Source organism: Bactrocera tryoni, chromosome 2, assembly GCF_016617805.1.
Source record: "Bactrocera tryoni isolate S06 chromosome 2, CSIRO_BtryS06_freeze2, whole genome shotgun sequence".
NCBI classification, from domain to species: Eukaryota; Metazoa; Arthropoda; class Insecta; order Diptera; family Tephritidae; genus Bactrocera; species Bactrocera tryoni.
In genome coordinates this window covers 48651358-48666823 of record NC_052500.1, presented here as the reverse complement: position 1 = coordinate 48666823, position 15466 = coordinate 48651358, and the positions used below count along the sequence as shown (strand labels likewise).

Sequence of the window (15466 nt, the reverse complement as noted above, 5' to 3'; positions counted from 1 at the left end):
ATCTCCGAAGAAAGTGGTCGGATCAGTTAACTATAGCATATAGCTACCATACAAACTGAACGATCGGAATCAAGTTCTTGTATGGAAAACTTTCACATTTGACAATGTATCTTCACCAAATTTGGTATAGATTATTTTCTAAGACAACAATATAATCTCCGAAGAAATTGTTCAGATCGGATTACTATAGCATATAGCTTCCATACAAACTGAACACATAGTTACTAAAAGAAATGCACCTGGGAAGGATATGTTAGCTTCGGTGTAGCCGAACTTAACGTTTTTCGTTTTCTTTTTTTTTTGATTTTTGAGAGTTAAGTTAGCATATTTGATATCGATTTTCAAAATCCTTCCAATCCATATTTGCTGAACCCTTCAATACATATGGCAGCATTATTAGTTCTAAAATCCGAAAAGGGTTCATGGTTAAGTTTTAAGCTTATTCAGATTAGAAAATTCTTTTTGCTTTTATATTTGGTATGTGTGTCTTCAATTTTCAAAGTCACCGTTCGTTTAGAAAAATACCAACATTTTAAACACACAGTTTATTAAGATTCCTCATTGAATCAAAAAACATTAGTGCCTCAGGGTCATCATCACGTGTTTTCATTCGAAATCCAATTGCGCTGTGCGACATTTTTCATAACCAATAGAGCTTTACAAAGCCTTACAAAGCCTTACAAAGGCAAGCTAATATCAGCCAAGTTTTTTTGTCTTTAATTTATCCTCTCGTGTAATAACAAGATGGAGCACATTTTTGTGGAGCAGCAGGATTTGCATATCCCTCAATTATGCATGTCTCGCGCTATTTTTGCTACAGTAATTGGCTCAATGTGACAGCGACGTAGCAAGAGAGCGCTTTCATGCTGCATAATGCATTGTAACTACAAAGCATTGTTGTTTGGTGCAACATGGCGTGTGAGTGACATTTTTGTTTGTGAATAAGCCACAACTCATAAGCAGTGGAAGCGCAACAAAACTGCTACATAAGCATGTATTAGCTAATAAATTCACTTAAAGCAAGTCATCAATCAATCAATCTACCGTTAAGAAAGAAAGAAATATTTACAGTTATGTGCGCGAGCATAAAAATATTGACGAAAAGCCGCACACTGCTTTTACGCGCATTCTTAAAAAGCATCTCACATACAAATATATGTGTATTAAATTCGCTCCGAATAAGCACAGTTGCTGCACACTGTCCCTCGTGCATTGGCATAGCTATAGCTATTGGCCAACAGCCAGACAAACAGACGCGCAGAATCGTTTGTCAGGTTGAACATCAAAAATTGCGCAAATAAGTAAGTTGTCACTTGTTTGTGCTTATGTGCTTACAGTGGCTCCAAGCCAAAGTCGGACACCGTAGAGAAAAATGTTGCTTCCTAAAAATATTTAAACCAAAGCAGTTAGAAAAAAAGGTAAAATATTTTTTCAATTACTTATTTATTTCAGTTCCAAAATATAAAAACAAAATATATAAATTAACACAGTATTATAAAATATTCTACTAAAACATCAAATAAGAGCAAATTCAATGCACTCGGACAGTGGCAACTATCCTCTAAATAAATGCAACTCTGTCAAAGAATTGCAACCAACTTCAAGTAGAGTGTTTGGCTGACTAACGGGACTTCCTTGATAGTTTTTTTAATATATATACAGTTGGAATTACGATTTGTGATTTGAAAATGTCTAGGCAAAGAGGCCAAACCAGTATTGAATTCAGAAAGTTGGTTATTAAGCATTCCAACGAAGGAAAATCCGTGCGTGAAATTGCGGAAATCGTTGACAGAAGTCGTTCTACTGTCCACGATATAATTAAGCGCTTCAAAACCAACAAACAAGTGGAAAACAAGCTTAAAGCTGCACACAACAAGATTTTTACCGATGCAGATAAGCGATGCCTGTTGCGAAAGGTTAAAGATAATCCTTTCCCTAGCGCACCAAAGTTAGCTGTTATAGTTGAAAATGAGTTGGGGAAGAAATCTAGTGCATCTACTATTAGAAATCTATTTCATGAAGCTGATCTAAATAGTAGAAAGGCCCGACAAAAGCCGTTGATCAGCAAACGAAATCAGACCATCCGATTAAAATTTGCAAAAGAACATGAAAATAAGGATTTTTCGTTCTGGAAAAATGTTATGTTTACTGACGAAAGTAAATTTAATATTTTTGGCTCCGATGGGAAACCATATGTTTGGCGGAAACCAAATGAGGAGCTGCAACTGCGCAATCTGAGACCAACTGTTAAACATGGTGGCGGATCGGTAATGGTTTGGGGTTCATTTTCGGCTTCTGGACCAAGGTCTTTGCATTTTATTGAAGGAATAATGAATCAGACTGACTATCTTAACATTTTAAGAGAAAATTTACCAAAAAGTCTTGAAAAATTGGATCTCAGTGATAATTGGAATTTCTATCAAGACAATGATCCAAAGCACAAGGCCTACAAAGTGCGTTCTTGGTTACTTTATAATTGCCCCCATGTTCTGGAAACGCCACCCCAAAGTCCAGATATTAATCCGATCGAAAATTTATGGGACTATCTTAACACAAAAATTCGACAGCATTCCGTATCAAGCAAAAATGATTTGAAATCTATCTTATTACAAGAATGGGAAAAAATCGAACCTATTTTTTGCGAAAAATTAGTTAAATCAATGCCTAACCGGCTCAAAATGGTTATTAAAAATAAAGGTCTTCATACAAAATATTAGTTTTTAAAATATATATTGAAATTTCAAAAAACTTGTTGACTGTCCGAGTTTGGCTTGTGCATTGAATTTGCTCTTATTTGATGTTTTAGTAGAATATTTTATAATACTGAATTAATTTATATGTTTTGTTTTTATATTTTGGAACTGAAATAAATAAGTAATTGAAAAAATATTTTACCTTTTTTTCGAACTGCTTTGGTTCAAATATTTTTAGGAAGCAACAAATTTTTCTACGGTGTCCGACTTTGGCTTGGAGCCACTGTATGTCCTAAAATCCACACGCTCGCAAACACACACCCACACACACGCGCACACACAGATACTATGACTACAAATGCTTGCGTTGTTATTGTTTATTTGTGGATATGCGCGCATGGGTGTGAGTGTGAGTGCGAGTATTTGCCAGTTCGTTGCCATTCCGGCTAACTGTGTGCACACGAGCACTTGCCATATATATTTCATTATTTATTAACATATCAAATATGTATGTACATATACAAGTATGTATGTGTACGTTTGGGTGTAAGCAAACAGACAATGTTGGCATTTACATATTTACCTATGCACCCTGCTGGTATGCTGAACTTAGTATTGAAGTTTTATGTTTTCATTTGTATCTTTCATTTTACGCGCGCCCGTGCACCAACACACTCAAGTGGTAGCAAACAAACAAACAAAGTCCGTTGTAAGCGCACAGCCAACGAATTGTTGTTATTTATTTGACCGTTTAGCAACTTCCACCTCACTGCCACCTGCCAGTTATTATTGTTTTTTAATGATTTTTTACTTTGTTCTTTGCTTCTGCTAACTAACTGCAAACACACTTTTACACAGCCGTACCGTTACAGCCGAAAACTTAATCAGGATATCCGTCGAAGCGTGTGTTTATTTTGCGCTTAGCACTTTCCGCTTCCTACTTTCCCTTTTGAAATTTTTAATTCGCCTGTAATGCGGCGTGTTTGTAGTTATTATTGTTTATGTTACGCTTTAATTCCGTTTCGTGTTCACGTTCTACACCATCACAATTTATTGTGGCACACCAAAGTCATAACGTTCGCGTGGCGCGTGTTGGAGCAATTGCCGGTCCGTTTGTTCTCGTCGCGTTGACGGCTGTGGAATACTGGTGCAAGCGCAAGTCAGTCTCGTTTTTATATCCGGCACATTGTTGCGGCATGCCATACGAGGCGAGCCGAGCTAGACGCGACTGTGTGGCAGTGTTCGCATTGCGCCACAAATGTCTGCTGCTACTTTCCCTTTTTTCCGTACGCTTTTCTGCTTTTCTATGTAAATGGCATGGACATTGCTGCACAAACAATTGTTAACTGTGAAAGTGGAAGGAAATGTGCTTTAAAGTGCAATCGGATAGTGTAGTAAGTAAATATACAAACTTAAAAAAAACTGAATAAATATAAAACCAAGTTACCACGTTAACTTCTGTTGTAGATTAGACTATAGCCTTCGTCAGTCAGTTTGTATGGCAGCTATATGCTATAGTGGTCCGATCTGAACAATTTTTTCGGAGATTACATCGTTATCTTCGGCAATATGCTCAGCCAAATGTTATGAAAATAACTCGACAAATAGAAAAGTTTTCCCTATAAGGTTTGGATTTTTATCGACCACGTAGTATGACAGCTATGTACATATATGCTATATGTAGTAACGCGATATACAAAATATTTTCGAAAATAGTACCGTTGTCCTAGATAATAAACCATGCTAAATTTCGTGAAGTTATCTCCTCAAACACAAAAGTTTTCCGTACAAGAACAATATTTTGACGGAAAAGCTTATATGACTGTTCTATGCTATAGTTCCATATCGACGGTTCTGCCAAATAAGCAACTTCATGAAGAAATAAAGACGTCTGCAAAACTGCAGATCGATATCTCTAAAACTGGAAACTGGACATGGCCAAATCTACACAGTTCGTGGTTGTTGTTGTAACGGTTATCTAGTCCCCGTTAAGATGGTAAGGTTCAGATAAGTTAACATCGAGGTTATCCAACGGTAGGCTCAGGAAACGTGCTGTTTCGATGGGGTCGGACTATAGGGAGAGGGGTGTCAGATGTTTAGGGTGAGCTGGGCGTGCAACGAAGCGGTTAGTATCATGCGGGGACTAGTCGCACGCTGGACATATATGCATATTTGATATGTGAGGGTCGATTCTAAATAAGTAGGAGTTTAACCTCCTACATTATACAGAACAAGCCTGCGCAAGGTTCACTTTCGATTCTCGCTGCAACCCGAGCTCTTCGTCTGTCATGAGTGGTGATTTAACTCCAAGTGCGCCATACACCGAGGGTGAGTCGGTGAAGGTGTTTATGGCTCCACTGTGAATGGCGGTCAGTATAAGTCTAAAATTTGTCGCGTCTGAAGTCTGGTCGACGTATTGTTTTATATCGTCGACCTAAGTGAGGAAGGACCTTTTGAAACTTCTAGGAGGCAGTTGCGCTATAAACAGATGACTGCAGTGATTATTTCTACGAAATCAAGCCAGCAAAATCTGATTGCAGGGGAGTTCATTATGCTCCTTAACTGTGAGCATGCGGGCCTCGCTGTGCAGATGTTGCATGGGTGACAGCAAGAGGCATCCCGTTGTAGTCTAGAGTGTAGTTTTCTGACATGTCTGTAGCTTCCCCATCTGCGTTTCAGTGTATCGAAGCGCCCAGTTAAGGACTAGTTAAGGACCAGCCGACCGATTGCCTTGTATGGTGCCAACAACTTTATCTACTTTGTCTCTTTCCCATGTGCTGCCGGCTAGCGATCGATGTTTAATAATTCAAGCACTCTTACCACTAAAATCCGGATTTGGGAAAAATTTTAGCATTTTCCCACAAAAAGTTCGGAAGAAGCAGTTCACTTTTAACCCAAGCTTTTTAAGCTACATAAGAAGATTGTGTGAAGTGAAAGATGTTTTTACTACATTCTTAAACGTAGTAAATTTTAAATTTATTTGAGTAAAGTTTGCTGTTTTGAAAGCCATGTATTACTACTGTTATGAAAGTATATAATTTTTGCAAATGCTTCAATTAGTCCGACAGCTTTTCGTTAATCCAAATATCCTCGGGCTTGTGTAAGTACTCGGAAGCAACGTTATTGAAAATAAACAAATTACGATGACGTCACTTTAGGATTTACTCTTTACGTGTATTGTTTACCAAGAGTGATAAGCTTGTGAGTGGTTAAGCTTTCAAGCAAGCGTGTTGCTTCTTAAGTTTCAACATCGCACAGTAGACATTGCGTTGCAATATTGGTTTTAGTTTAAGACTCACGCAGAAAAAAAGTGAAATGGAAACTTAGTATAACCCTTTAAAGTTGAGCAAACGAATAGAATATGAGGAATAGAGGAAATCAGAAAAGGCGCTTTGAATGTCTTATGATGCTGCCCAGCGCCAAGTGATTTGCTTATAACCAGTCATGTGGACGACAGATAAGTTGAGGTGAATCACTCTTCTAGGATTCACGAATGATAGCATACAATAGTTGTATTATTTTTTCCTTGAGCAATATGTACGTTGAATAGTCAAAACGGTGTTGGTGAACTGTCAAAATGCAACAAAAAAGCAAAAACTTGTATTAAGCACCTCTACGGTTGATTAATATTACGTCTAGTAATAAGACATACATTATTCTTCAAATAGATGGCTAGTCTGTATTTCGCTTTGTATAAGTGTGATTGGGTTGTACTATATGCATTAGAAATATTTTCAGACAGTTTTGTGATTGCTTGATTCAGTATTGTCTGAACACTTGTCAAAAATGGATCCCAGAAGTAAGCGACTGTCCAAAAGTAGGCTGAGTTGGCCAATAAGTGGGCTGGATCCCGTAGAGGGCCTTTCTATCTAACGAACGAGCGGCTGGTCAGTTGTCACCGAGCATCTGAAAAGTCAGGACAAACATTTTCGCGCAACGTGTTTCTGTGAGTGGTGCAAGCCGAAAATGCAGCGTTTGTTAGAGCAGAGGTACGCGATTAAATTCTGTGTGAAACTCAGTAAATCTGCGACAGAGAGTTTGATATAATCAAGCGGGCTTACCCAGATGTTGCTTTAGCAAGAAGTGGTGTATTTCGGTGGCACCAGGCCTGTTTGGGTGACCGGGAAGAGGTCGCTGATGAATGAGCAAATCCAAAGTGAAAATGATGCTCATTGTCTTTTTTGACATCAAATGTATCATCAGCCATGAATTTGTTTCTCCTGGACAAACCGTTAACCGTCACGTGGAAGTCCTCAAGAGTCTCAAGCGAAGGGTTAATCGGGTCCGACAAGACATAGCAGCCGATTGGAAGTTGCACCACGATAACGCCCCGGCCCACACCTAATCAAGGCCGGCATCCCAACGCTTGCAACGGGAACATGCATCTCGGCTCTCAAGAGTATTCCGGAGAATGCCTTCCGTGACGCCTTAAATACTTGGAAATCGCGCTGGCAGTGCTGCATTGAAGCAGAAGGAGCCTATTTTGAAAGTTTTTAAAGAATTGTAACGATTGGTCCAATACATTTTTTTTAAATCGACTCAGTCCTATTACTTTCCGGACAAACCCTGTATTTCGATTTTCTCTTCAAGATACTTGAGAGATAGGTTAGGAAGTCGGTCATAACAGGGACTTGGACAGCTTGAACTTCAGTCCATTGTGGTACCTAAAACTCAAATATAATTGATCATCGCTTTGAATCTATCACAAAGTTGTCAAGGCTGCCATTGTCAGTTTCGGTTATGTCTCCTGGTTTCTCGAAGCTATGACTTCCGAGATGTTTCAATGCCGGTCTTGCATAGGCTGAACAATAAGGGAGATAGTGCTTGATTGATTTCACCTCACCTTCTTACATTCAACTTGCTTCAAAAAGATTTTTAGCCTTATCATCGGAATGCCTCTTGCAGTATGTCTAGTAAGAAGTCCTCCGTTTGCGGCAAGGCACTTTGTTAAGTAGACAGTAGATCTTCTGTATTGTATTCTAGACCAAAAGAAGACAGTAGATCTTCTGTATTGTATTCTAGACCGATGTAAGCTGTACAAGAGTGCCTCTCTTGCTAGTTCATCGTTTTTGCAATTACCAGCGATTCCGCTATAATCAGGCATACAAATGTGCCTGATTATGAAGTAGCTTGATGTTATTACTAGTTGTGACAGACGCTTTTTGACAAACTTTGAGCGAGCTCAGCGCTAATATTTCCGCTCGGTTGTTGGAGTAAATGCTCACCACTCTTAAAACGGCTGCACTTTGAAGTAGTAAGGCTATACTTGAGCGTTAGCAAATATAGTTTTGAAGTCTTGAAAGGGTGGTGAGTTAAAATTCTGTAAAAACTTTAAGCAATTTTTTACGAAAGAAGCTAATTCAATAAGGTACAGTACCTATATCAATGGCAATCCTTATCGCGACATGATGTCTGACTATTTGATACCTGAAATTGAATCTCGTGATCTCGGTGACATTAGTTTTCAACAAGACGGCGCAATTTCTCTTAAATCGCATCAATAAATGGACATGTTGAGAGAATACTACGGTGAGCAGATAATTTCATATTTTGGACTAGTCGACTGGCCACTAAGATCGTGTGATATCACACCATAAAGACTTTTTCCATCACAAGTTCTTGATATTTTTGTTCAGAATCTTTTGACAAATTACTTTGCTCTTATTATACAAAATTCGTAGAAAATTTGTGTACATTTACTTCTCCTCTCGGCATGTTGAAAGTGTTATAGGCCCATATATTTTTAAATCTGGATACGAAGCCAACGGTACGCATTACAATCAATTGATTTGAGATATTTTGACTCCCCACGCCAATATGAATTGTCCAAGTGCAAAGAGCTTCCAACTGGAGGACACTTTGCACGTTAGAATTTGCACGTTAGACTTTTTCCTGTGGGGATATGTAAAGAAATAATATAAAAAAATAATATTATGTAATAAGCTTCCTGCGGCTTCCTGGCTTTGTGATCTGGAGTGTCTCCTCTATCCGACCATACCCCTTTTATTCCCGAAATCCTGGGACGGTATACTAAAGCCGACCCAAAGATTAAAGTCTATGCGGACAATCCCGTTTCGATTCAGGCCTTGGTGCAAAACATCACGCGTGTCATTCGACAGTTACCAGTCGAAATGCTCGAACGCGTCATCGAAAATTGGATTCAACTGATAAACCATCTGAGACGTAGCCGCAGTCAAGTAGAGAAACTCGAAATGGATCACAATGTAAAATACATTAACGTCGAGAGTGAGTTGATAGTATATTTCCAGATATTTTTGTATACCAAGAAGCTGGCTGTGAATAATAGTGAAGAGGTAATGTTAAAAGTAGTTTCTAAGAAAGAAATACCCCTTTGTAAACTTGGCGCTAAGATATTATTCTTAAATATCTGTGAAGTAATATTCAAAAATATTTTTCAATTACAGTTATGAATGGAAATGCGAAGCATTTCAATTTCATATTTTATACCGCTCACTGAATTCCGGGCAGTGTTAAATTCAAAGTTAAATGCTTAAGAGCATCGCTTGCGCAACTTTCATTCTTCATCGCAAAATATGATGCACAGCGTGATGAATGCAAGCAGGTGGAGCGTAAGTTTTGCTCAACTTTCACTGGGTACTTTAAGTAAGAAGTGTTGGTAAGTTGTCCAACTAGTCTCTTGCCAGTGTTTTGAGGGCTTCTAATCGCCTCAGCTAATAGCGAAATATTTATGAAACTCGCAGAGCTTCGGTGCGAAATATTTAAATAGGTATGAGTGAAGGTTGCTTGCATAACTTTCGCAACTATGTTGATATGCATTTTAAGTTTAAAATTTTGTGCTGCTTCTACTTCAGCTATAAGATCTAATGATATATTTAAAAATCCTTTATACATATTTAAAAAATCTTATAATGATAATTAACTTATAGTCAACTATTTCTCATTAGTTTTTAGTGTTGTGTTTATTGTTGTTGTAGAAATAAAATTGTTGTTGTGCATAAGTGGTTACGAAATTTTGTTGCGACCCATAACCTTTAATGCCGCTAATTGAATGGCATAACAGCCACAAAAACCGCTAGATAAACATACATAAATATATTGATATATGAACTCAAATGCATTTGGTTTATTTGTATGTATGTATTTGATATATGATAGCTGTCTAAGTTTGCTAAATGAGTGACTCTCATTTTGAGGGTTGTGGACTCAAATTTAGAATTTTGTTTTGGTATTGATTTTCTTGTTTGTTTAATAAATGTGCAGAAAATAAGAGAATGGAGAGAGAAATAACTGACCTTTCACTTAAAAAAATGAAAATAACAAGTAAGGAAGGAAATTCGAAGTTCGGGTGCGACCAAATATATTTTATACTCTCGCAATTAACAAAGTTCAAAGGCAGGGAATTGGATTAACAAAGTTTAAAGCTTTCAGGTGTTGGCAAAAATTTCTATTCAAAAATGTTGCGAAAGAATTTATGGTATCTTAGGTAACTTATGAACTATACTCAGGTCATTTAAACACTTAGTTTCATTATTATAGCTTCCAGAGGCCTAAAACGAAATATGAAGCAATGTTTTCTCATTATTGTTTTTCAAAATCTGGATCCCTTATTAATACAATGTATTTTACAGATACTACTTTTGATATCGTTTCCGACCTTGGAGGGAATTTTTAATAGCTAATTCTACTTCATAACCCTTCGAACTATGTCATACTCGATATTTCCTTTTGTTGACGTTTTAGCTAAATATCGGTATCCATATGTGTTGAAATTTTAAATTGGAACACTTGTCCATACAACTCAGCTTGATTCCGATGTATTCATTGGGTGACCAAGCTGCACATAACATAAATCCACCTTATGCATTCAAATGAAATTTATGCGAAATCAACTCAACCAAAGAAACCGGATGAAAAATACATTATGGTTATATGAGGAATTATTGGAAAGGGCTTAGATCCTGGTCATTTAATTTATTAAGAAATCAAGTGGTTTTAATTTTATTAAAATATCACATATATTGACCAACATAAACGGTTTCAAGTAAAGTCGGGAGTCTCTATATCGGGTATATTTGAGCTCGGAAAAGGTTTTGACCTCCGTTTCCGGTAATACTTAAGTCTACTTAAGGAAATGAGGTCGACTGACATAAACATATTGAATTGTTGGCCATCATCCATTGTTCCGGCTTCTTTTTCGAATCTGGCAACCTGTTTCTACAGAGTACTATAGTTTCGTTTACCTAACGGTTGTACGTATCACCTAAAAACTAAGTGAGTTAGACATAGGGTTATATATATATATATATATACTAGAGGACCCGCCCACGTTTATCACTACTAATACCATCTATATGATTTCTATTAGTTAGATTATAAGTATTATTTAAGGAATAATCGCATTTTGGTGAAGCAACAAAAATGAATCAAAAAGCATTTCGTGCGTTAAGAAAGAATTGGTTTTTGAGGTAAAAATACTATTGAAGTTGGGGCATCAGTGAAATCAATCGAATCCAATCGATTGCCAGCCTGGTGGACTGCATACTAAGAAACGGTGGAAAGACAAAACAATCGGCTGGCAAGGTTATGGCATCAGTATTGCAATGCTTCGAAAAGATTTCTGCACATCTCAAATTTTAATAGACCTTTTTATCAACACTTCAGTTACGCCGAATTTTTTTGTGCCAGATCTTTTGCAATTTGAAATTACCTGTCAAGATACCCCCTTTCATAGCAGGTATGAAAAACATGTTATAGCTACCCATAGATGTATTGAATCACCCAATTTATTACGTAAGAACGAACAACTCTGTCCACGTTATGAAAACTTGTCTACAGAGGTCGCTTCTTACTTTGGCATCGTTTTGTTTATTGCACGCTTACGCCAATTTAAGGTTCGAATATTGGATACTGCGATGGTAGCGCAATCTATCGGTCAAACATTCCAAAATTAGCAATTAATTACAAATGAAAAATTAATTAAAAAAAACATTTTCCAGTGGACCACATTGTGAATCTAAACCATTCCCGAATCTCCTTGAACACACACAAAAAATTTCATCGAAATCGGTCCAGCCGTTTAGGAGCAGTTCAATTACATACACACGGTCAGAAGATTTATATATATAAAGATATAAATGATCGGGATGACGAGAAAAGGTGAAATCCGGAAGACTGCCTGTCTGTCCGTCCGTCCGTCTGTGCAAGCTATAACTTGAGTAAACACTGAGATATTTTGATGAATCTTGGGACGGCACCCTCGTAGTACAAAAAAAAATGACGAGTTCATTGATAGACGTAATCGAACAACTGCTATGCCCACAAAACGTCATTATCAGAAAATCTATAAAACAACCATAACTAAGTATTAAATTAAGATATAAAACTGTACAGGGGATCGCAGTATAAAGGGGCACCTGTGGGCCCTCTAAACAATTTAATGAACATATCTCTTAAACCACTAAAGCTACAAAAACCAAATTTGCTGAGCGCATTTATTATAAGCGCTCCTACCAACAGTGTGAAATCGGTAGATAATCCCGCTCACTCCCCACATTACGGTACTATTAAAAATTACTAAAAGTTCAATAAATCAATAACTAAAATCAAAAGACATTAAATTTTATCTCCGGGATCATATGAGAGGACTTTATGGGAGCCGGTGTAAAAACTGGACGATGGGCGTGGCATTTTGGGGCCCGACCAAACCAATTCCGACAAAATTTAGTACATGCAATTCCAAAAACCAAACTCTATAAGTCACTCATTATTCCTGTCCTGCTATATGGTGCGGAGGCTTGGACGATAACAACTGATCTGATTAGTCGACCTTACGAGTTTCTTTCTTTGCGCATTGGCCACGGCGAATATGACATCCCATGGAACGATTAGCTGTGTGAGATATACGGAAGACCTCCACTCCCTTGAAAAGACCAAGTGGAGAAGGATCTGGCTTCGCTTGGAATCTCCAATTGACGCCAGTTTGCAAAAAAGAAGAAACGACTGGCGCGCTGTTGTTAACTCGGCTATAATCACGTAAGTGGTTTCTACGCCAGTAAAGTAAAAGAATGTAACGGTATGTCTGTGTGTCAAAAATGGTTGAAGTTGCAGGGATTTTGATTCTCTGGTTGACGTTTTACACCTTAAAGTATTTCCTGTCATTGATTCTTGCATGTGGCAAGAGTATAAAATGCTCGGTTGCACCCCAACTTAGCGCTTCTTCATTTGTTATGAATAGCTTTGGCATATATCACTCAAGTAGTATTCCTTGTTGGCAGTTTGGGCGGTTGGGTGGAATTCGGAGTCCACAACCCGTTGAAATCGAAGAGAACTGTCAATATAAACTTTATTTTTTACCTGCTTTGACAATTTTTTTCGGCTTCGACTCACCTTTGCCGCGTCATTCGGGCGATTGATCGTCTGTTTTCAGATCCTAAGCATAGATCCAAGACTCATCACCAGTAATAATACGTTTTATGACATCATGGTAATCGGAAATCATTGTTTCAAAGAATATAACGTAATGCAGTTTTTCGAAAAAAAGTGAGTGAATCGTACTTCCTTAGGCCCAAATGATCTTTCAAAATGGTTTTGAATGATCCTTCCTATATTTCCACGATGCCACCAAGATCTCTGATTGTTAATCGTCGATTCTCAAACACCAATTCCTTTATTTTCTTATTTTATTGACGTGTTGATCGTCAGTTGATGTTGATGGCCGTCCTGAACCGTGGTTCGTCGACCACGCGTTCTCGACCCTATTCGAGTAATTTGTGTCAATCAAAAGTACTTGCTTATGACAAACAATTATCACCCAAAAGCCTTTTCCAACATTTTGAATGTTTCGGCACCGGAAATTTTACTCCGTACACAATATTTAATACAACTTCGTTGTTGAGTAATTTCACTCATCGTAAAAATCGCCAAATACATTTTATGTACTTCTGAAAGACGAGCGTATAGTAAACACTAATGATTACTTTGATGTGTGAGATTTGGCGCAGATGTCAGTGATAGTCATACCAACATAGAACAAAAATATTTCGACGAATGAGTTTTCATGCGAAATTTAAATTAAAAATTCTTATTATTTTTGCTAACAATACTTTATATTAAATGTATTTTGGTCATATACATATATAGAATATATTTCATTATCCTCTTCTACGAACTTGCATATACTAATAGCTCTTAAAATACTCTCCACGTAATCGCAATTTTAATCAGTTCATTGTAGCAGTGATTAAATCACGTATTGTTTTCCATAATTCAGACGTCTTATGGCACCGTTTGCTGAAAGCGATAAAGCGCCTGAGTACGAAAATATCTCATGTTTTTCCTTAGAGAGAAGTAATAGTTAATTGATGGAGAGAAATTTGGCATTCTACATTCTACAATTTCGATGCACTTTGTGCTCAAAACATCACCTAAAATACATATGATTATTTTTGAACATGATCTTCTTCAGTTTTTCGGTTTTTTTGTTATATACACGATATACGATTAAATATTAAATATTCTATTCTATCCATTACATGTAACATAATGGCTAAAAGAATAAAATTCCAATGTTTTCTATATAAGCATTAAATTTCAAACAAAAGATCGGAAAATCTGGTTTAATTAAATAGTTTTCGATTTTACACAATTTCATCAAACCTTCTGAAGTCTGCTACGAAGAGAACAAATATCCTGCTATAGGGCGGAATAGTGATGGTTACCGTTTTCTGGAACTCGGCAAGTTTCTCAAGTGAGATAAGTCAGATGGTCTGATGCGAAGGTTAGCAGAGGACACCAGGCTACACTAATTATTAGACCTTATGGGAGGTAATAATATGTAAATGTGCTCATAGTTCTGGCGAAGGCTTCGTCATATCATGCGTAAACATCGTGGACCTCCCAAAGTGGCCTAGCACCAAACTGTTTTGCCACAAAGCAGCGCAACTACGTTCAGGTGATATCTTTCGGAGTAATACATATGTAACAGAGTGTTGTACATGGTAAGGTCTATTGAATATTTCGATTTCCACATCGTCTTATCTGACAGCCTGGGACTGATTTTCTAGGATAATATCCCTGTGGTCGATTTTGCCATCGATTAGAAGATATTGCACATGGGTATGACGGCTAGGCCCCCAGCAACGTTTTACCTAGAAATCGTCAAAAATCAGAATGTCTAAGCGGCTATTTGACTTGGTTTCTGTGACCGCAGTTTTTAAACAAGGAGCGTTACAAAGTGAACAGTACTTAAAAAAAATAGAACAAATGGTTTTTTCTGTAAAATCCATTTATTTTATTAAAAATAGTCTCCTTCCGTTTCATTACAGCTTTTTGCACGGTCCAAAAGCATGTCGAACGAGTGTTTTAGCTCGTTGGCCGGTATGGCCGCCAGTATGCCGGTGCAAGCCTTTTGAATGGCCTCTACGCCTACATAACGCTTTTCTTTCATGGGCAAATGTATTTTTTAGAAAAGAAAGGAGTCGCACGGTGCCATATCAGGTGAATACGGGGAGTGGTTAATGGTTAAAATGTGATTTTTGGTCAAATAATCGTCCTTCAAATGTTGGATTCTGCGCAATTTTTGGTCGTCAGTCAATTTGTGTCAAACAAACCGTGCGCACACCTTTCGTAAGCCCAAATGTTCGGTCAAAATGCGATAAATCGGTGTTTTGGAGATGTTCAATTCCATTTCCATGAATTACACTGATGATTTCGGCTGATTTTTGCTTAATTCACGCACAGTTTCTATGGCATTTCCGGTGATCACGGATTTTGATTGGCCCACATGTTGATCG

The 15466-nt window shown here is 37.5% G+C and overlaps 1 protein-coding gene across 1 annotated transcript in view; it reads right to left on the bottom strand.

The window, feature by feature from the left end:
- The window catches only part of LOC120768589 (tyramine beta-hydroxylase), a 72793-nt gene extending 68972 nt beyond the window's left edge, over positions 1 to 3821 (bottom strand). Inside the window, exon 1 of the mRNA XM_040095349.1 lies at positions 3277 to 3821. The gene's annotated coding sequence lies outside the window, so the exon portion shown is untranslated. The remainder of the gene's footprint in view (positions 1 to 3276) is intronic.
- Positions 3822 to 15466: the final 11645 nt, after the last annotated feature.